The sequence below is a fragment of the Ostrinia nubilalis genome, chromosome 18 (genome assembly GCF_963855985.1).
Source record: "Ostrinia nubilalis chromosome 18, ilOstNubi1.1, whole genome shotgun sequence".
Lineage (NCBI taxonomy): Eukaryota > Metazoa > Arthropoda > Insecta > Lepidoptera > Crambidae > Ostrinia > Ostrinia nubilalis.
Genome location: NC_087105.1, coordinates 10,587,354 through 10,608,398, shown reverse-complemented (window position 1 = coordinate 10,608,398; position 21,045 = coordinate 10,587,354). Strand labels below are relative to the sequence as shown.

Sequence of the window (21,045 nt, the reverse complement as noted above, 5' to 3'; positions counted from 1 at the left end):
ATTCCTTTTGCTCGTTCCTGCAATATACATAAAGAGGTCATATTACACTGGCGCCCGGCAAAATACGTAGGCCCTCACATCACCTACATTTTAACTTGTTACCATACAAGACAGGGGTCTTGATAAAATGGTAAGGAGTTGATAAGAAAGCCAGCTGTGTGCATTACCCCCTTACAAACATCTGGTGTGTCTACTTAACGACTGCGACGCTTTTTTTGTTAAAGTTTGGGATAAATAGGACACTCACCTGCTCGATGGACCGACGACCTTAGAAGATAGCTAAGAAGGCAGCGGCTGGATTATGACCGTGTTCCCGTCCGATAGAAGACTGACGTTACCTGAAATAATGAAATAATTACTTACTTAATGAAAAAACTTACTAAGTATATTATAATTCCTACCTTAAAATGCCTAAAAGCCATAATTAACTTTAGTCAACATAACTTACTAACAAATATAACTCTTTTTCGATAAAGTTCACTAACCGACTTCTAGCAAGCCCTAAGCCAATCAATAAACCTAAAGTACATTTTAAAAATAATTAAATGTAGTATTAAAATGTATTTACTTACTTAATTAAACTTTAAGTTCACTAGAATTGAATTTATTTGGTTAATTTACATAACTTATATTACAAAGTATTTACTACTTACTGACTGTTCCCAATACTGAAGAAAATCATAACTCCACTCTCACAATTTCCACTAAAACAATTACTAAATTAATAAATACTTCATGAATATTTACCTTTTCACACTAAGCAGACTAATTTAATTCAATAAAACAAAAGACAATGCCGGAAATTGGCGTCTTTTTTTTTTCGCGCGGCCATCGACCAAACTTTGTTTTTTGATTACAAAATAGTGTAATAAATCAAACTTACTATGACATGTATACCTCTAAACTCAGTCTGAACTGAGTTACGAGCATTAGAAGTTTGATGATTTTCATACTAGATTTGCTTTTTGCGCGCAAAGTTTTGTAAGAAATTGCAACAAACTAGTGAGATTGTATGTGTAAACAAACAATACCATCCATTAAAGGCTCCAGACATCAGTATGGAGCAGAATCAGTGCAATAAAAAAATAGCGCAATATTTTGTTGCAATTTCTTACAAAACTTGCGCACTAAAAGCAAATCTAGTATGAAAATCATCAAACTTCTAATGCTCGTAACTCAGTTCAGACTGAGTTTAGAGGTATACATGCCATAGTAAGTTTGGTTTATTACACTATTTTGTAATCAAAAAACAAAGTTTGATCGATGGCCGTGCGAAAAAAAAAAGACGCCACTCTCCATACAAAATCTGGCATTGCCATTTTCCACTTAAATTTCCTCCGCGCAAATCTCTGAAAATTTTCTGGTTTTTTTTTCTTACCACAGATTAAGTGCGCGGAAACGCGCGGTTTTGGCGCCAATTTTTATTCATCGACTCGTAAACGGCCAGATACACAGAAAAGCAAAGGAATTATTTTTTACAGTCAGCATAACTTTTTTTAGTAACAATTTCTATTTCTTAACTACTTATGAATGAAATTATGATTATTGTTATTTACAATGTTTTAGTGTTTTAGTTAGTAAGGCTGATATTGTTTAAAAGTATTGTCGTGTATGATGTGTTGATGATACTCGCATCTAATCAACCTAATGTTGTTTTATTATTTTTAAATGTAAAGTTATTGTAAAAAATATTTTTTGGTATTAATAAATAATAGCAAGAAAGTAAATTAATTTTGTACTTTATATTGTCTTGAGGATGATTGAAAGAAATCGCTTAAAAATAACTCGTGCTACAAACCGAAAGGCCAACACACCTGTTCCCGCTGATCAGTCATTTCGTCAATTCCCGCCCCATGCTACAAAAATTGATGATTAAAAAACTTCAAGCATTGTTTTTTTTTTAAAGCACTGTTGGCATTTGGCATAAAAAACATTGGGGAAACGCATTAAATGTTCTGTGACTTGTTACACAAGTTGTGGAATATTGTTAGGAATATGAGTAAATAATTACAATTCGTCTGAGGTTTTACATAATTATAGAACAGTTATGACGTACGTTTTATCAAATCCTTTATTTGCCTCTGTCTAGTTTCTTTAAAGATACTTACTTACATTATAAAATCAGTTAATTATTTTTACTTTTTTATTTATTCAACGGCATGTTACTGCCATGATAGGAGGGCCTAATGTATCAAATATCAAAACAGTATGTAATGTAACAGCAGTAGCAAAACATGAATCCTGATATTGTACCGAGTTGTATGTAGTGAGCTATGATGCCTGCCTTGATTTGTTAGCTACACTAATCCGTAGACAATAGAGTTCTAAATTCAAATAATTTAAAAATAACATCAATGTTAACAAACAGGTTCTTCTTACAGGGTTTTTATCTGAAGTATCTATGAGGAATTACTAAATATCTATGAGCTTATGTTTGAGGAATTTTGGACCACAGTCGCTATTCTAAACTCGTATAGTTAGTTAGCCTGGTAAAATAATGATCTGTTTCGCATCACTTCACTTAAAAATAATAATTTCCGATCTCCAACTGTTTATCCTCGTTTAAAATTATTGTTTTGTAGGGCATAAAACTATGAATGCGAGAAATGAATTGCAACTTTCTCCTAACGATTTTCCAATATGTCGATGTCTGTATTGCAATTTAGTTTTATTATACAATAAAACTTTTATTGGGGTGTTTGGGTATTTATTGATAACAGATAAATGCAAAATTCGAACACAAACTTTTCTCATAAACTTATTTTAACCATCATAAGTAACAAGATTTTACTTTTAAAATGTTTAAGCCCATTCCTTAGTTAACCACGTTAGGATATTGGTGTGTACAAAGTAGGTAAATACAGAACACTTGCAAGTAATTTCCTACACCATGCCAATAAGATACAGCGTCATACGAAGGCACAAATATTTTTCCCATCCAGGTGAGCATTCGTCAAATGTTTAAAGAGTCCCTAGCCCGTACCATGAAGCAGCGAGCACGTCACAATTTGCGATAGTCGTCGCGAATTTAGGCGAAATTCAACCTTATTTCTTTGGAGCCCTGCAAGTTAGGTTGATAGTATCGTTGGGGTTACTACGATAAGTGTTTGCGTAGTAACCGCAAACATCGTAACCTGGTTCTTCGCTCGTAAAGCGACCCTTCGTCTCAACCCGACGGATCTCTAATTAAGTAGGCTAGAGATTTATTGGTGACTTGAGCAAGCAACCCTAGTATTAGTTAATCTTAGGGACGAATAATTGATTAACGTTCTCGATAGATTTTATCCTAATTCAATACATAAAATTAATGTGTTTGAAAAAGTTTTGTTTGTCAAAACAAGTACCTACCTATCATATAACTCACTTTAATGACTGTTTTCATTAACATGGCTCTACCATGTCTTTCCTTACCTTCCGTTTGATTAACAGCCGCGTGGCCTTGTGGTTTGCGCACTGAACTACGTCAGCTGCCTGCAGTCGTAGGTTCGAATCTCGCTAGGAACATGTTAGTGCATGAGCTTGATTTTATATCTGGAGGACAGCCCTGCCCTATATTATACTTATTTATTAATTCTAATTGGCTGGTGAGAAAAATCCCATTCCACTGTCATAGTTCCTCAACTTTTTATAAACTTAAAAAATAATAATAGACCTCTTATATTTAGATTTACGTACCTACGTACGTTGGTGAGTAAACATAACAATCAAAATCACAAGTGTAAACTTGCGAATAAAACCACAATGCCTCACAAACATACTACAATTAACAAACAAAAAAAAACAAAAGACGTTCGGTTATCGCCACAAAAACAACAAACGAACAATGTCTCCGTAATTATATCATAATGAAGATGTAAATGTTTAACGAAGACAACATCTGTGGGACCGTGAAGGCGCTATAAATCGATAACGACGTCACTACTGAAAGAGCCTCTCGTACTAATGAAGACGAGTCAATCCAACAACTGTCGCTCGAAGCTGTAAAAAAATATTCCTTTGCCTATAAACTAATCATGTGAAGAAAAAACATCACTTTTTTACTTTTAATGAATAAAACCCGCGAAGGAATAAAATTATGCAGCCTCAGAAATTTCCCGCCAAGATGTTTGTATGTTTGCAAGCCATAGACAAAAAATCTGCGTTTTAACATAATTTTTTTACTGGACACTAAAATAGAAATCAATAACTTCAAACGATGTTTTTTTTACAGTTATGAGCAGATTATACTATTTTCAACCGCCATTAGGTAGCTATAAAATAGCTGTTGGCACAGCTGGCTAAATAGAGCAATCCAAATTCAAATAACAAAAAATATAACCAATATAACAATAAACATTGTGGATTGAATAAGCTAATTATGTCACGTTTATTGGTGGTGAAACCTGGTGAAGGGCTGATTGATAAAATTATATGGAATCCGGTTTCAATCCGTTTACGATGAGCTTGCGTTAAACTCAGTAAGGGGTTTGATTACTGGTAGGGTCAATTTAAATAATGTTAGTTGGCGGGCTTTATGTTTAATTCCTTTACTTAATAATATAGGTATTGTATTTTTATTATGTGAGGTGAGTATTGTTGTGTCGATGGGATGTGCTTAAAGGCAAAGTGACATTCAATTACGCTTTGCTGTAGGTAGAAAAGGTACAAAAAGTTGATTTACGGATTTATCGAAGCCAAATCGCTATGGAATCATACAAAGTCTAAAAATATGCTGCAAAAACCTGAAATCTATTCCGAAACGCTGGCAAGAAGTTGTTACGAATGATCTCGGGATAGTTAGACTATCCAACATCTTTACTCCGACAATCTTGACACTTGGCAGATCAAAACTTGCGGACAAATTACTCGATTGAAAGTTTCGGACACCGGACAAATTGTCCGGCCAAGTATCGCGGGCAAGTTGACTAACTGACTTACGACTTGGGCAGAGCGATGGCAAATAGCGAAGCCACTTGTCAACAAACGAGTCTTGAGTTTGACTTAATTGAGATGTCTCAACTTAGTCGGACTTGACTCCTCGATTTAATCCAAGGAGTTGTCAAACTTTATCCAGTAAACTTACCAGTTATTGCCTGATCGAATCTCGATTTATGGATGATTTGATAAACATCAGGAATGCAGAGATTGGCTAAAATAATTTGTACCAAATGTTATGTTATAAGAAAATTAAGAACAGACTAACATACTTTAAAATTGGTAGAGTTGTTTGTTGAATGTTAAATTTTATAGCAAAGTGATTATTGACAACTCTACAATATTGTTTTCTGTTGGCTGAGCAGAAATTGCACTTGTTGTCTTTTGTACGTCTTTAAAAAATAATATTCCATTGTAACGTCTTAAATTAAAAGTAATATAGGGTTGTCACCCTCTCCTGGTAAGACATCCTGTTGCTTTCTTGTGAGCACAGAGTATGACGACGCGTGCGCTTCGACCGTTCCTTACCGTTTGAGTCGTAGTTCTTATCTCTTGACGATAAGGATACGTTTTACACAGCAAGGATGTTAAGGTAAGTTATGGAAATTGGAAACATCCGCTCGTGTGTCGCGCACGCGTCTTGCGGGTGCCGTGTGCACTATCCGTGAATAGCGGAAAGCCGTTATGCTTAAAAAGAATGGAAGAAAAATATTTTAATTGAGGCAAAAGTTCGTTATTTATCTTTACCAAGGAAAAATTAACAAAAATTATTACTTGGTCACAAAAGTTTATTCAAATATAATCATCAAGTTTGTTTGAAGCTGTGTGTATGACACTTACCTATTATTTTATTAATAATACAATATTGACCAGATTCTGACTTCTAGTTTTGACAAAACAATTTTTAGCCATAAAAAACCTTAATAACATTTAAACCAGTATTGTGCAGAGGTAAACAAGATTCAACCAATAACAATGGCAGTGGCGCGCGCGCAGAGCGACCGTTAAAAATAAGTCACCGTGCGTTACTTCCGACAACAGAGACGAATTTGGGTTTAATTCTGATCATAAATCATTATTGAAACTAAGTATTTTACTACTGCAATAGATTCGAACTACTGTATTCGATGAGCAAACGTTTAGAACTACCTATGAGAAATAGCTCAGTAAGAAGGCGATAATGGCTCGGTGTATTATACCAGTGAAAATAATACCAAAATGGACTGAAAAATAAGAAGAATTTTATTCTGAGGACGTTCATCACAATCTGACATGCCAGTTGCTTGATAGCGATCTTTTATTGTTTAAATATTTTAATTAGTAATACAGGACAGGCTTACAACATAGGCTGAAACAATTTTAATTCAACAATATTTAACACAACGCAACGTGATACATTATGACTAACTAGCTTTCCGCCCGCGGCTTCGCCCGCGTGGAATTTTGTCTGTCACAGAAAAACTTTATCGCGCGCGTCCCTGTTTCAAAAACCGGGATAAAAACTATCCTATGTTCTTTCCCGGGACTCAAACTATCTCTATGCCAAATTTCATCAAAATCGGTTGCGAGGTTTAAGCGGGAAAGCGTAACAGACAGACAGACAGACAGACAGACAGACAGAGTTACTTTCGCATTTATAATATTAGTTGGGATTCAAGATTAGTGTCTTGAAACAAAAAAAATAGTTTGTGTCAAAAATGACAGAATTTAATAAAACATGGTATTTTACGGTATTTAAACAGATGCATTCCTTAGGTGTAAAAATGTTTTATAACATAAACTACACAATTATTCCTAAGTTCGTCTCTGTGTTAATGATTGCCTTTTATGTTTACGAACAATATTAGTGAGCGCGAAGAAAGCGCACCCCTCAAAATAAACCTTTTTATCGCTACCTGGCGGCAATGACCGGCTAGTAGACTCTATTGAGAAGACTATAGAAACCATTTTAGAAAAGCTTTAAAGGACTTTTGGTTTCGAATCTTCTTAACTGGTTGCCTTGGACGCTTAAAGAAATGTGGCCGTCGCCTTTTTGAACGTGCCTTAAAATCTTACATGCTTAGATTATTTGTTTTCTTATTGGTAACTAATTACTATAAATTAAGTAATTTTCCTGAATCAGAGATTACACAGAAAAAAGTAGAGTTGTATTTTAGAACGGCCACAATATTGCTTTTTAAGCCCACAGGAAGTACTTATCGTTCTCAAATTCTACATAAATTTGCTTCTGATAAATTATTATCTGTCCTCCTGCAGTGGAGACTTAATGACCTAATGAGATAATGTTGATGGTAATAAATTTTGTAAAACAAATCAATACATAATTACATAAAATAATTCAATTATTCAACTAATATGTACATACAATATAAATGTTTACAGTTCTCTTTTCTTCTCTACACTCTCTTCTTGCAGTCACAATGTTATAAGCACTACGAAAATTTCACCATAATAAATAAAATTCAAACGGCCACTAGTTAGCAACACACTGTTATCACTATTGTAAACCAACACGAGGGGTCCGAAGGGCCCGTAACGTATTTTCGCCCTCAAGACGGTGAGTTCCTTGCCGACCGCCGCAGCGGCTGACTGCGCCACCCCTACGAGCGCGCGCCAAATTCAAACTTGACAGTTCAAATTCAAATTCGACAAGTGGACGGCTCTGAAAAGAAACAAAAGAGTATTCTTAGTGGCCAGGTTTTATTTTCATTTAAATTTAATCGTAAAAAAAGTTCCTAAATGTAGTAAGTTTTAGTGTAAAAAAATATTTACTTAATACAAAAGTTGTTAATTAGTGCAATAAAGTGAAGTTTACAGCAACGTATGGTCTGATTAGGTGCTATAAAATAAGTGTTTTATGTTCAAAACAAGGATTTACATATTTACGAAGAGGAGATACTTCAGGAGAGCGGTAAGTGTCATTTCAGGTAGGTAATTTCTACTTAAAATAATATTTACAATTATTTTTTAAATACTGTAATTAAAACATCTCCGAGCGATCATTAGACTGGCAAACAGTACCAAGGTTTCATTACAAAGAAAAAAAAAGTTTCAGTAAAGCTCCTAAAGAAACAAAATCAAATCGAATTAATAGGTATGTGCATAAGGATCATTTTTCATTTTTATTGAAGACAAGACCAGCCACATGGTTACCTATCTCGTTCGCTTATGGGCTACTTTCATATGTGTCCACGAGAATCCTGCATTACTGAATCCCGCAAAACTGGACTGTTGTATAAAATTCGAATGACTGAATGGATCGATTTTTTTGTACCTACACTGCAAACGGGATGTTCGTGTGAGAGTTAATATTAAAACACGTATACTACTAATCGGGATCCTGCAAAAAACGGGATGTCTTTGAACAGGCCCTAACGGTGCGATGCGGCACGGTGCAGTATCAATGATGATAATAATGATGATGATGTTGCCGCATCATCTACATATAGACTAGTTTTTTTTATCCATGACGAGGAAGCTCTTGGCCTGTATCTCACTTGATGGTAAGTGACGATCAGGTCGAAGGTGGAAGCAAGCTTCACTCGGAATCCTCACCACGTAGGAACTGGCTATCTTACCTCTAACTGCCGATTCTAGTGATTTTATCTTGGAAAACTAAATAAAGTAAGGCATCGTTCCTCAATCACGTTAACAAACAATTATGACACTTATGCCTTTAGCATTATGGGGCATATGTAGATAAACTTGTCCAATAGTAGCGCCCTCCTGTCAATGTCATAGTTGAGATACTTCTGTTCAAACATGACACTGACAGGAGGGCGCTACTATCAATACTCGTTTATAGTTCCGATTTTTGCCACTTGGCGTTACAGAATCGCTCAAATAAACCACGAAGCTGTAGTTGTCTGCTCTACTAGGTAATTTATATAAATTGATAGATGTGCAATAAAGACTGAATTTGAGTTAGATGAGTTCATAATAATATAATTAATATTTTATTCTTGTCTCTTCTTTTATTTTTACAACTGAAAAGACAAATCTGGTGTCAGATTATATGTGCGCAGAATCAAAATACTTATTAACTTTATCGTTTAGTTCGAGATTAGATTACTACATATTACAGACTTTGTACATATTCTGTATCTCTAACTACTGAACCACGGAGTATGTATCAGTTTTAATTTTTACCAGTGAAAATCCGTTCATATTTCGTTCCATCCCTGTTTTTCAAATGTTTTTCGTCTAGCATTAGGCTTTACTCCTGTGGCATTAGGTGTCGTTTTCGAATGGACATCAATTAATTATGTACATTTTGTCATTTATTAGAGTAGGTAGTGTTAGAATTTACACAACAAAAAACTTGTATCAGATAACCCAAACACGCAACAGATCCCCGCCGCTCATTGAAGCCGATCCGACATAAAAAACAACGCGGACGTCAATGAAAGCGTACTCATGTTAAAGAGCCAATAATTTATTTTATCTTTATCGAAAAATAATTCCGCGATCAGCGCATTTTTCCCGCCGCGGGCGTCCACGTGGCCCGCGTGACGTCACAATCACAACGCAACCTTCACCCATTCGCCAATAATTGGGGCGTCGATCGCGCGAAACGCAAAAAAGCACGTTATTTTTAACGCGAAATAAAAAAGTAATGAGTTATTGATTCGCGCGGGGTCATTGCACCGGTAATAACGTTACGAAACGCGGTGCAAGGTCGCCGGTCATTTGCGTATGCCGCCCATTGACAGTTTTTTAAACGCTCCCGTTTATCAATGGGGCTGTTTTTTAAGTGGGCGTAATTAACATGACCACATTTAATTAAGCAGGTGTAAGCTAAATGACTTTCTAGTCAGGTGTGTAAGGAACACCTAACCAAATACTAACTAAACCTTCATATACTTCATAGACTACAATAATCATTTTATTATAAAAGAGTAGGCACCCAGGTAGAGCACAGGAGTTTAGATGTTCTAACACCTACTACTAATAAGGGTGGATTTCCATTGACACAGAATTGGCTATAACAGAGCGGAGTTTTCATACTCTTTATTTGACAATGGCGCCTCTAAAATAAAGAGTTGTCTAAAAGCTCGCTAGTCTCTACATCAAAGTTTTCCTTTACATCAAATGAAAAGATAAGTTATAATTAGCAGTATTAGAAGTTTAGAATAGAACTTAAGATCCTTAATGCCAACGTTACGTAATAATATTGCGTCTCTACATCACTTTTCAGCAGTTATTTAATAAGCAAACAGCTGCATAAGTAAATAAAGCACAAAGCATAAGTTTTTGTACACTGTAGGCAAGGTTATACAAAAAAGTTAATTGTTATGCCACAGATTTAAAAAAAAATTAATTCAACCTATTAAAACATTTTGTTATGACAAACACAAACAAGCTGGCCAGCAAACACAACTATAATTAAAAAAAAGAATTTGATTTGAATTTTCAAAATAAAGCGATTCGAATTTGGAATTACGCATTCAAGTGGGCAGCGGCCGGCTACACCGCAAGACGTTTAATTGTCGCACAGATTTACGGCCCGGGGATGTGTTGGCCAAATTGAAAGTTCACTATAAATTAGACTGGAATGCCCACGGACAGTGCTAATGTATGCGTTCTCGGACTGTGCTCTTGATTTATAAGGTTTAAGGGATTGGAGCAATCTTGGTATTAGAATGAAGGCGGTTTGCTTTATCCTTCTGAGATTAAATTTGTAGCTAGAATAGCCCACAGACAGTTTAACTAACTTTCAACTATCTGTTAGATATTACAACGTTTTTGAGTAATGACGATTTTGCAATTTTGCATTAAAGAAAACAAGATCTTACCTCCTCTATTTTAATTTACAAGCTTTGTAAGGGAAAATATAGTTATGAATAATTATTATTAAATTCTCAAATAGTATAAAACCTCAGTAAAAGTTCGTAATAACGGATTCCTCCAACTTAAAAACTCGGCAAAGGGAGCAGAAAAGTCTTATTAAGTCCTTCGTTAAAACTGCATTATATTTCTCATTTACGAACTGAATTGAAAGGAAGGCTCAAACTGAAAGAACCACAATCCTTTGTGAAAGTTACTCGAAAAACTTATTTCGTTACAAAGTAAAGTAGGCACTTGTAATACTTACGCACATTATTACCCTTTAAGTACTTATACTTTTCTTTGTTCGAGGTCTTAATTCTTTATCAGACCGTACTTAATACTTTTTCCAAACCAAAATACGTCCAACCCATACCTTTTAAAGCATTCTTTAATATAACTTCGTTTTATCGGCTTTTAAATAAACAAATAAAAACTTGGATTTGTTTTCATGCGCTCACAAAGGTCTCATAGAAAAGTCATAAACGGACTTTAGGTTTATCCCCAACATTATAAGAGTACAATGTTTCGTCAACCCAACACATCAAAAGGACGGCTATTTTGTTGCAAAGTGAGACTTCGAATTTGAAAAAAACAAACACCGAGGTAAGTCTGGAAGCAAACTCGAAAGTCAACTGTATGCCACTGTACTAGCCTTTCTTTTACCTCTGAAAAAAAATTGCACATACGCCACGAGTGATAAACAAACAAAAAGTTTTTATTTATCGTTGACACTCAATTCTTAATGCACAACAATAGAATGTGGCCTTTATTTCGAATGCGCAAAGTTTACAAACGAGTGTGCTTATCCGGAACGAACGATAAAACGTTCCAAATTCAAAGTTATAGGTGCGTCAATAAAAAAGAAGTTAGCTTCTTACGTTACGCGCCATTACAAGGTGCGAATAAAGGGATCACGGAGAGGTGGGCATTTTACCGGTTTACGGTGTGCGCCATAGAAATTTGTTTTTCTTTATCGCATAGGCTGATGTGGCTGGACGCAAGTAATGTCGAATAAAGTTGATGGCGCCAATAATATGATTTATTATAGGGTCCAGGGATGCAGATTGGAGAAATTTTATAGGACTCATTTCAGATTTCAAATTGGTATCACAAATCTTTTACAATACAGCGCATTGTTGCTTACCTAGAGTGATTGTGTTTAAAACTATTCATTAGATAATTTGTTCGATTTGTAGATAAATTAGTGGTAGAGTCGCAAGTATTGCTTGATCGCCTTACGGTGTTGTATAAACAAAGTGATTTATTTGAAAACAGCAAAAAATATCTTTAAAACTATAGGAAAATTCAGTAGTTAAAAGAAAATTTTATGAGACATTCCAAAATACAAAAAAAAAAATATTTCGTATCCTTTATTCTTGTATTACTTTGCCGCAAGACTGACTTGGCGTGTCTTAAAAAATGTACTCACAGAACCACTTAACGAAGCGTCATAAACGGGTAGTCAAGTTAACACTCGATCAAATAACATTGTGACACTCACCTTCCGCGACTCAATCTGGCGCGCGTTAAGAAGAAATCGACAACAGTTTTACGACGTGATTCCCGCTTAAAATTACAGGGGTGCCAACTTTACGAGCGGAGGTGACATCTTGTCACGCATTCGCGGTGATGACGAAGTATTGATGTTATGTCGATTTGGAAAAAATGAGCGCTACAGCGAAAAAAAGAGCTATTTTCGTTATTTAAAATTTTTTTCTCATTATTTGGTAAGAGGAAATATTTTTAAATCAAATAGAAAAACTATTTTTAGCAAACATGATTCCTGTGCAATTAAATCTCTATTACTGGCTTTGTTATAGGTAACACGACATGTAGATTTCAGAAATCACCATTTGTGCAAGCTAAAAACGTTGAGCTAGTCAACCATCGAATGGGAAATGAAGTTGTGAACGAAACATGATACTTTTTACGCCATTAGGATATGCGACACGAGAAGTACGAGAACTAAAGGTAAGTAGTACTATTTCTTTAATTTTTTCTAGATCTGATTTAACCTGCAAAGCTTGAAGACATGAAGATTAGACATGTATATGTAAGTGGCTTTACATTTTAGATATCATTTGCAATAAGTAAATATAGGTGGCATCTTAAAACACATTTAAAAATACTAGAACAAGTAAAATCAATGCAACATATTTATATTTTGTCTTACCATTCTTTCTCTTTTCACTTCTCAAAATCAAAGTGCATTTTAAGTGGCAGATTCCATAAATCCAGCGATGTCAGCGGCTACGATCAGCTACGCGCTAGTGGTACAAGTGCTACGAAATGTGGTAACGGCGAGCGCTACGAGACCCTTATCGCGCGCTACGCCGACTGGACGGGAGGACCATTATTTTAAACCCAGCACCGACACTGTCCCATTGTACTTGTAAAGTACAAGAATAACAGAGCAGTTATAAATGTTGGCAACATTGTGTGTCAACTACTTCCAATCATGAACGTAATACTGACTCACATGTGAAAGCAGCTTATCTCCACAAGTCGGCGTAGGTTCCTTCTTATATTTCAGTTTCAATCAATTTTGTTTATCAAAGCGTAATTTGAATAAAATATTATTAATGTGCTTGACCTTAAATTATTTTGTAAAGATAAAAATCAGCTAGTTTAAATAAATAGTTTTATCTGTAGCAGGTAACCAGGTAAATATTGTTCCTATACGCAGATTTTCTGCAAGGGTTGGCTATCAAGAATGAAACAGCCAAATAATCAATTCTGAATTTTGTTCTTGTCACTTCTAAAGTATGTTGATTCCAGTTCTTTAATTTCAAACGTTCACAGTCACACCCAGTGTCCTTTTCAGGAATACATCTAGTTCCGCGGAGAAAAATTACGTTATCGCGGTTTATTTAAAGTAATCGCACAGGTTTACGAGACCTGCTTTATTATGCAGCTCCAAGAACGAATATGGCGGCTTTTGATGAGACGAAGGAGCACGCAAAATAATAGGCACTTTTACACAGTGGTTATTATTGTTATCCCGAGTATAAGAGAAAGCGGCTGAAGCTCATAATATGTTTATGTTTCATTTATACCTATTATTAATGCGAAAGTTATTTTCATTGACTGCTAATAATATTAAGTATACTTTTTTGGCGTGCGAAAGTTCTCAATGATCTCAAGGCTTAATTATTATTACTGACGGGATTGCTACCATGCATCTTAATTTTGAGTTTCCGATATTTCGGCACTGTTGCAAGCGCCATAGTCACGGAGTAACTGAAGAAACTTGCGGGTGAGATCTCAAGGCTATTTTGCTTAGCAATCAAATAAAGATGTAAGTGTATATTTACAAGCACAACCAAAAGGGCGTAGAAAATACAAAGGTATTTAAATATTTCTAAAATGGGGAATTAACACTGTTAGGCTGAGTTGCACCACCTAACTTTGACAGTAAATTTAACGATAACCTGTGCTTTTTGTATGGCTTTTGACAGATTTTTGACATTTGTCAAAGTTAAAGTAAGATGGTGCAACTCAGCCTTAGAGTCAATTGACATACTTTTACAAAGGTGTCAAAATGCGACTCTCCCATAAAAAGATTCAAAGGAGAGTCGCCATGTTCCCTTTGCCATACTCTTGTATGATTTTGATTTATGATTTCAGTAGTTGGCAAACTTTAACTTTATTAATTTCAAAGCTACTTACAAAAAATAGTAATTAACTGTAAAAAAATTTATTAAGACAGACAGAAAGTCCCTGAAATCAAAATCAAAATCAAAAATATTTATTCAGTTTAGACCACAAGTGGCACTTATGAACGTCAAAATATAGTAAATAATAAAAAAAGAAAAGGTCATCATTATTAAATATCATTACCTTTTAATCTTTTAATTTTTTTAGTAGAGCCGTTAAATTAATAAGTATTATAACATTTCCATTTGATATTACTAACTCTGATTAAATTTTTAAACTGTCAATATTGTTACGGGTTAATATTAACAATGCATTATTCATGTAATACAACTATTTTATTCGGCAGTAATTTATCACCAATGAGTTTATTGTAGATTTTGGCCAAATAAATACGTCCTGGCGACATCACCTCATAAATATTTACATTTGCTCGCAAATAACTATAATGACTGATTGGTGAAACTTTTTAACAACGCCAAATGTTTTATTTTAACTTAGATTTTAAAAAATACTTTCAAAAAAACACGATATTTTTTTATGGTTACATTCAAATGTCTCATGTTTGAATTTAATAAACTTCGACAAGGTTTGATGAGCATTTGAAACTGCTAGCGCCATCTATTGTAATTAGTAGTACAACTGGTCATTAGAAGACAAGATTACATTAAATTAATAAATATCTGCCACTTGTGTGTAATAAAAAATAAAGTTGTGAAATAAAATGTGCAGCTGCAAGAAATACCGAACAGTTCGTGCGAATGCCAGTTTTATTCGACACTAAACCTTCTTTCTCGGTTCCAGCAACAACACGACGAGGCGACACGATCAAAACGTCTGTAAAAACCGATGAAAACGAAAAAGATAACGCGAGTGCCCGTTGAATGGCCGGCGAGGTGAACGCTGCACTTTCACGATTAATAAAACGAAAAATTAAACGACGCGTTAGAAATGAACCATCGGCGATAGTTCCTATTAGCGCCGTCATTCAGCGCCGCGCTACCGTCGCGATTCCAATAAGGTTAGTTCCGCTACTCAACGCCGCATTATCCTAGCAGCACTGTCGACTCTTATTAGAAAATTTTGATCTTTATTTTTTGTTAACGTCACGCTACTTGTTTTTAGTAGTAATTTTAACAGATTTAAATGTATATTTTTTATATTTATTTATAAATAAAAAAAACCCTACATTATATTCTGTAATCAGCACAGTACGACTCTATGCTCTACTTCGTTTGAAGAGCTTTTTAGGATAAGCTAATGTTCAAGTGTTACGATACTTTCTTACTTAGAATCCATTTAATAATTAAAAAAAAATAGATAAAAATAAATAGGTATTTATATCAGCTAATTAGTTCATTATCCCACGGCTGAAGTCATACAAACGCGTCCGAAATCGAGCGCGTGCCAAAAAAGTATTGAAAAGCTTCGATCACATGATCGGTCGACAGATCGAAGCGGGTCAAGCACAACAGGTGAGTTGCGGAGCGCATCAACTAAAAAATAAAATATCGAAATGCGAAAAAATAATAAAAATCGGCAAATATAGTAAATTGAAAAAAGAATAGTGTTGTCCTTGTCGTGTAGGGGAGATCGGGGATGCGTGGTCCCGCTCGCGGCCGCGCGCACGTGGCGGCGGGGCGCCGAGCGCCACATCCCGTCGCGGCCCGCGCCGACCGGCTGCGTTGCCCGTAACCTCCGAATGACCTCATTTTTTTTTCTCCAATGTAAATATTCGGCTCTTTTGCCGCATAGTCTATAAGTGGTATTAAGTTCCTTCGTCGCGTTCTATTTTTTTTTTCATACTCATTAGTGGACTATTAACTTTCAGTGACAGACTTTACTTCAGTGTAATTTTAGTGAAACAAACTGATTTTTTGAGGACTCGTTGTATTGTTACGGATGTTTGTAAAAATTAGCTGCTAAGTTCGGACGGGATTTTAGACTTTTATTGAACTTTTGTGGTGTAGCTGGAGAAAAAAATATAAATTTGCCGAAACTGTGTTTAGTTGTAAGTTTGCGTCACGCCGTGCGAGACGTTCGAAGAATACATTTCATCTGATGTGGAAGGTAAATTTGTGGCACTCAGAGTAGAATGTTATCATTTTGTTTTTATTTTTTTTTTGCTTAAATTTTATTTTGCAAGCAAAAATAAAAATATTCTCAATTCGCGCGCGATAAAAGTTACCACAGTATTTTTTTGTTTATGAAGTACAACGTGAAAATTTCTGAATTTAAATAAATTGAATAAAAGAATGTGTCCGTGTTAAAAAAATAAAAACCTCTAGGTTCGTTAAAGTTCTATATTGTGACTTTTTGAAATAATAAACTCTCATCTCATTCAGAGGTATTTTTTTTTATAAATTCTTTGGGGTCTGTTAAAATAATCTATTGTTATTTTATAACCATAACATAGCAAGCGGTAAAATTTTCACGGAAACACTTTGTGTTTCTCAACTCGGTTTTCATGTTGTTTGTATATTTTATCGCATTCCAAATATTCGAAACGATATTTTTTTTAAATAGATTTATTTCGTGTAAATCTGGAAATAATTTAGTGATTTTATCGTTGGTATTTCATCCACGCATAAAAAAATAGACAGGACTCTAAACTCTAAAGAGTTATCTATTGCATAATTTGTAATGTTTCTACTTAAATATAACGGTAAAATTGACGGAAATAAATTATTTAGAGCTACGTAAAAATGTATTTCGATGCGAAAACCTAATATTTATTTTAAACGTTTCAAAACATTTAAATATAAATTAGTAAACATTCCATTAGTAGTTAAAAATTACCAAAATAGAGTTTCAGTCTAATTTTTGTGACCAAGAGAGCTTTTTTACGTTGATGTTGTAGTCGATTGGTTCCGCAGTTGATGTTTGCTTGAGTTGTTGAGTTGAGAAAATTAAACAGTGTTAAAGTACACCGTCACATTAAAATGTAGAAAGAAGGAAAGTAGATTTTATTCCTTGATTATAAAGTTAATACTTACTATGTGTCAACTAGTGCAAGAGAAGAGAGTAACAGTGTCCAAAAGCGTTGAATTCGTAAAATTCGTAAAAATTGCATGAAATGTAAAGTATCCCAAGTATTTTCTAAAGAATATTTTTTTTAACTGTGATTGTGTAAAAGGTATCTATTTCGATGGAACACAGAACGGCATTGGTAAAAAAAGAAGCCAAAGTGTTCGTTACGTACAGCTTTTTCAAGGCCTATTTATATATTTTTTTTCTCTGTCCCGAAGTCACCAAAATTCTAGCGCCTAAATACCTAAAAGTAAGTTTCGTCCTTAGACACATCCAAACTCAGTATTGACATTATGTATTTTGTGGTACTCGATTTTTCGTTTGTCATTTTTCAAAATACATAGCTTTGTTTTCAAACTTTCCGTCTTAAAATATCTAAACAAACTTTACATCGATACAGTTAAGTAGCATCGCACTCGACTGTCCACTTAATTAAAAAAATCGAAGACTCTTTAATCGCAAAAGCTACTTTATTAATCATGTTCCATTTTCAAAAATAGCTTCCATTTTCAAAAATTGTCGTCTGAAAATATCCAAGAACAAGGATATTGAGATAGTAGCATCGCTCTCGACTGTCCACTTAAAAATCGAAGACTCGTTAAAACCGTTGGGGTTGCTGACCCCGCGACAGCTGGACCGCGGGATGAAAGAATCATAATTTGAGCGCCACTGTCGCTGGACCGCGGGCAGCCATCTTGCACGGAAAAAAGGGGTGTCGGTTTTCAGTGTCATTGTTTTTTTTTTGTTAGATGACCATTGTGGCCAGTTTCAAGCGAAGTTCGTTTGATGACATATTTTTGATTTAGAAAAATGTAAAAAGTTTTAAAATAAAAAAAAGTCATGAAATACGACACGTTCCTATGATTCGATCCTATTCGACTTATTTTATTTTAGTACAAGACTTGATCTTGTCGAATTTAAGACCTAATTTATAAAATTTTCTTTATGAAAATCGCTCAAAGTTTTATTTAACTTCATTTTCTTGCAAAAAGCAAAGTTACAAAGACATTTTTGGAACAAATCATTTTTTTCTATTCTGAACTAATGCAATCATTTGAAGTAGCGCCCGTAATCAATCCGAAACTCCAGCGCGAAGCACAATAGCGGGTGACGTCACTCGTGTACTACAGAAAAGCACAATCACTGAACGCGAATCACTCATTGATATTGTCGGCTGCCGATTACGGGGATTTTTTGCGAATGATTGAATTTTATTTACAATTAACCCGGCCTCGGCACAGTCGAAAGCGAGAGTGACGATTAAATGCCATTTAAAAATAAAACAGCCCGCCGCCATAACATTGGTATGCCGATAATTTATACGTATACGATGCTCTCCGTGTTGCGAACTTTTACGCGCGTACGAAGTAATGCAAATGAGTGTGTTTATTATTTAATGCGTAAAGAAACGTTTGTACTCGTAGCGTATTTGATCGCGTTATGAGTATATTTGACTAGAAAGGTATGAAAAAACGTCTCGGCTGTAAGAAAGAAACCGCCCAACGTAAGACTAAGAAGGGGGGCGGCGCGAGCCCGCCTAATTTGTCTTAGGCGGAAAAATCGCGCGGCGATCACAAGTGGCTCGTAACGAAGTCGGGGCCGGGGGCGCGGGGAGGGCGGGGCAGCGCGCCGCGTCTCAGTCAGTCGTCCGTCTGGAGTCGCGGCGGCCGGCCGGGCCGCGCGACCTAATACACGTTCCTCGTGCTCTTGTGATCATAAATATTAAAATTAAAATACAAAATTCAAAAAAATCCTAAATTAAACTCTAACCGCGACTAATCGAAAAAATATTTTTAGGCTAAATCCCGACCCTCACTTTTTTGACCTAAACTGTTGGCAGTGGAAAAGTTTTTTGCAAAATTTTTAATATTTATGTCGGTTACATTTGTAAGAGATTAAACGTTTGGCCGTTATTGAGAATATTTTTATTTAAAATTTATTTTTTTTAACGATCGAGATCTCGAGTGAGCGATTGATAACTAATAATAAATTAATTGTAAGCGTTAAATTAATGTTAAGGCTAGTCGTAACTAAGAATCAATTGACTGCCACAAATATACTCTGCTATTCGAAATTTACTGATGGACTTCTGTGGTTTACAACGGACTTGAACTTTTTTGTGCGACAAAGAAAATTATTCCTCGGACCAAGGTTGTGATTCTCTTGTTTTTGTAGAGTAGCTGTCTAGTGTTTTACGTAAATTAGGAATTGTTGTATATTTTTTTCGGAATGTGTATTAACTTTTTTGTTGCAATATTGTCAGTTTTTTAATTGACTACTTTTGTCTGCTAAGCTAGCTTTGTTGTGTTTTTATACAATTTTATTTTTCCATTGTAAAGTAGCCGCCGTGAAATTCGGATAGATGAAATAGTAATTTGTGATAACGTAATGTAGAGCTAACAATATTTTGTTAATTTAGATATTATACTTGTGTAATAGGAAGTATATGACTATTATTTTGTTTGCTACTTTATTTTACCTTTGATTTTTATTTTTGTTTTTTACTGTGTGAATTTTTAAATAAATATTTTTTGGTTGTTTTTTGTTTTCTTTTTATTTTCCATTTGGATTTTTTATATTTATACAGGTGAGTGAGTAGCCGAGCATGAGACATTTTTAAAAGGTAGAATCTCTCTTTAAACATTGATATTCTAGTTTCATGGATAGACTGTTAATATTAAAAAGAGTGTTTAATTTTGAATGAAGCCGTGTTAAAAAAATGTATCATTTGTGTCTCTGGCAGACCTTAAATGTTAGCATTTGAACTCTAGATCACTAGACTAGATTTTTTAAAATTTATTTAGGACAACCAACATTATTGTTGTCAATTTTTGATCCACGCTTACATTTTAATAGTTTTAAAATTATTGCCGGTCAAAAAAAGTGCGCTTGATATAATTATTTTTGTCCATCTGCAATGAATAATAATTTCAGTTTAGCTTGATAGAAATAACATTAAAATAGTGGAAACCCTTCTAAATACGAGCAGAGATATTTCTACCAGTGTACCAATAAGATTTAAGCGAGGTTTTTAAGACATGCCTGTTATTGAAGAAGTAAAAATAATACTAAAATGTGTTTTTAGAACCAGTTTTGAATAAAGGAGACGGTTCTGAACACAGATTACCCGTTTTGAATGGGGCAGGTGGGGCCATTATAGTTTTATTGAGAATGTCCATAACAAAAGAGATCTTTAGGGGACAACTGATGTTCCCTATAGATATTATTCAAAATATATCATTACGAAAGAAAAATCATGTATGTCACTTATCATTTTGAGAAGAACAAATTCTAAATGTAGACGGTATTACAGAAAAATATACTGAGGGATTATTTAGATCTGAAACGAAATAGAATGCAAATGTGTGGTTTTATGTATTGACAGAAATTTACAAAAAACATTGTGGGTGAGCTTTTCTGGTTTGTTTTTAGTTGCAAATAACGGCATACGATTTTTGTAGAGTAGAGACTAGCTGTAGAGATCTGAGTTTATTAGAGAGATTGGAAATTCAAAATAATTGATTGACTTTACTATATCTTTCTCAACTCGCTGGTTAAAATATCGTCATTGTTATTTTAAAGTTAAATCAATTTTGCTCTAAAATAAAGTGTAGATCT

The 21,045-nt window shown here is 34.7% G+C and overlaps 2 long non-coding RNA genes across 3 annotated transcripts in view; one reads left to right on the top strand and one right to left on the bottom strand.

Moving 5' to 3' along the window:
- Positions 1-6,135: 6,135 nt before the first annotated feature.
- Positions 6,136-21,045, bottom strand: part of LOC135080761 (uncharacterized) — a 61,551-nt gene continuing 46,641 nt past the window's right edge. Inside the window, exon 2 of the long non-coding RNA XR_010259071.1 lies at positions 6,136-7,576. This is a non-coding gene — a long non-coding RNA (uncharacterized LOC135080761). The remainder of the gene's footprint in view (positions 7,577-21,045) is intronic.
- Positions 16,074-21,045, top strand: part of LOC135080759 (uncharacterized) — a 40,287-nt gene continuing 35,315 nt past the window's right edge. The window contains exon 1 of one of the 2 annotated variants that reach the window (XR_010259069.1): positions 16,074-16,467. This is a non-coding gene — a long non-coding RNA (uncharacterized LOC135080759). Of the gene's footprint in view, positions 16,468-19,084; positions 19,579-21,045 lie in introns of those variants that run through there. The other variant, XR_010259068.1, reaches the window with a different exon arrangement.